This window comes from Magnolia sinica, chromosome 8 (assembly GCF_029962835.1).
Source record: "Magnolia sinica isolate HGM2019 chromosome 8, MsV1, whole genome shotgun sequence".
Taxonomy (NCBI): Eukaryota; Viridiplantae; Streptophyta; class Magnoliopsida; order Magnoliales; family Magnoliaceae; genus Magnolia; species Magnolia sinica.
This window is the reverse complement of record NC_080580.1, coordinates 34,495,554-34,498,002: the sequence shown is the minus strand read 5'-3', so window position 1 is coordinate 34,498,002 and position 2,449 is coordinate 34,495,554. Positions and strand designations below refer to the sequence as shown.

The 2,449-nt window shown below is 35.8% G+C and overlaps 1 non-coding gene across 1 annotated transcript; it reads right to left on the bottom strand.

Moving 5' to 3' along the window:
* Window positions 1-2,078: 2,078 nt before the first annotated feature.
* LOC131254671 (small nucleolar RNA R71) lies at window positions 2,079-2,185 on the bottom strand. Its single transcript, XR_009175792.1, has one exon. It is a non-coding gene; the product is annotated as a small nucleolar RNA R71 (small nucleolar RNA).
* Window positions 2,186-2,449: the final 264 nt, after the last annotated feature.

The following is a 2,449-nucleotide window of genomic DNA, read 5'->3' as shown; positions in this document are numbered from 1 at the left end:
TTTTTTGGTTTATTTCTTTCCTTTAGAGAGTCTTTTAGCCCCACCATGTCTATGATGGGCTAAGAGGTGAAGTTTGTAGGGTGATGGGAGACTCTTAGCTTATGCCTTTTGTTTAGACTGAACTGATGTTGATTTTAGTTTAATTAAGGAAATATTTTTAGTTTTTAATGGTTTGTTGTGACTAAAATTACAATGGGTCTACGATAGCTTTGAGCATGTTCGTTTCCTTATATGTTTATAACGTCAGGAAGCCCTGTTATTCACCATCGTCTCCTGGGCATGGTTGGATGACGGTACCTTTCCTAACCTTCATACATAGATTGATTGATTGGTAATTAGTTTAATTTTGTTGTTTATTTTGTCTCTTGGGCATGGTTTGGTGATGGAATCCATTCTAATTCATATATTTTTCATCTTGAAAACTATATCAAAAGAAGTTCAATTGATTTTCATGGTTACACCCTTCAACTGGATGAAGATGAGACTCTAAGTCCAATTGAGTTCTTGAAACAGGCATAAGTTCTCCCTAATCTCTACAAGTGGATCCTCTGAATCCTTAGTTTCCTACCTCTGATTTCTCTAAAGTTTCAGATTAATCTCTCACCATTATTCATCACTTCATATTCAATTTAGATTTTATTTTAAGCTAGTTCTATTTCTGCCTAGTTTCAGATAATGTACAAGTATCAGTCCCTTGGGATTTGACTTCGGTCTCACTGAGTTTATTACTACATCACAACCCTATACTTGGGGAGTGAACAAGTTTTTGGCGCCGTTGCCGGGGATTGACGGTTACGTTTTCTGAAATTAACTAGTTTTAGGATTAGTTTAAGATTAGGATTTTTCTAACTTTAGGTTTAGGTTTTTCTGATTTCTAGAAACTAACTTGTTTTCTTGTTGTGTAGGCTCTTGACATACCGTTCTAAATTGGTAATTCCTTCCTAATTTCTCTACTTTTTCTACTTTTAAAATTAAGGTTTAAATTTTAGAAATTTTCTAATTCTAGTATTTTCCTATTTTTAGGAAATAGTTTATTTTTAGAAACTTTCCTCTTTTTGTTTTTAGAAACTAGGTTAGTTATTTCCCTTTTTAGAAATTCTTTCTAATTTTGGCTCTTTTAGAATCTAACTTTGTTTCCTAATTTATTTTTAGAAATTTTCTACTTGTAGACTTTTGGTTTAAAAACTAACTTTCATATTTTGTAGGCCTTTAAGATAGAAATTTCTAATTCGGTAAGCTCCTTCTCTACTTTCTATTTTTCAGTTCTCTTTTAGTAATCTACTTTCTAGTTTAGGATCTTCTTCTTTTAGAAACTATTTTTACTTCTATCTTTCTTTTTTAAAGATTTTCTAATTCTAGACCTTCTCTTTAGAATCTAACTTATTTTGTTTTATTTTGCAGGTTTTTAACTTAGAGACTCTAATTTGATAACTTCTTTCCAACCCTCTCTTTCTTTTTAGATTTTCTTCTCCCTTCTTAGGATTAGGTTTCAAATTTGATTGAGGGCTGCGAGTGTTTCATGTCCAAGTGGGCCCGTGACAACACTCGACGTCTCTTGACTGAAGGAGGATTGGTTGAGGGGTTAACTATCCATCGCAGGACTAGCCAGCACTCGAAATCCCCTAAGTTAACTGAAGTTATGGTTGAAGACCAACCTCCTCTACTTCCACCTAGGGTGGAGGATACCCAAGATGAGAATGAGGTGCATCAGACACCCCCGCCTCGTACTTTACGAGATTATCTACAACCGGCGGGAGTGAGTACGCCCTCATGCATGATTTTCCCTGAAAACACAGGACAAATGGACATCAAGCCAGGAGTTATCCAACTCCTTCCCAAATTCCATGGACTTGAATCAGAAAGTCCATATTTACATTTGAAAGAGTTCGATGAGATTATAGCTATATTATATTTTCCTAATGTATCTGAGGATACAATCAGGCTGAAACTCTTTCCTTTTTCCTTAAAAGAGAAAGCTAAGACGTGGTTACATTCACTGCGTCCTAGATCCATTGGCACATGGAACGACATGCAGAGGGAATTCATAAAAAAAATTCTTCCCACATCATAAAACGATTACCCTCAGAAAAGCAATCATGAACTTTGCCCAAAAGGAAGATGAAACATTCTTCCAATGTTGGGAAAGGTTCAAAGATTTGGTCAATTCATGCCCACAACACGGATTTGAAATGTGGCGCATTACAAATTTCTTCTACGATGGACTGACATCTTCCATGCCCCAAATGGTCGAGACAATGTGTAATGGAGAGTTGATTAATAAAGAGGTCGACGAGGTATGGGATTACCTCGATAGTCTTGCTGAAAAAACACAATCATGGGACTATTATCCAAAGTCGAACACCACGTCTAGGCCGAATCAATTAAAGGAGAAAGGTGGATTATATCTCTTGAAAGAAGAGGATGATCTCAAGTGTAGAGTGACTACGCT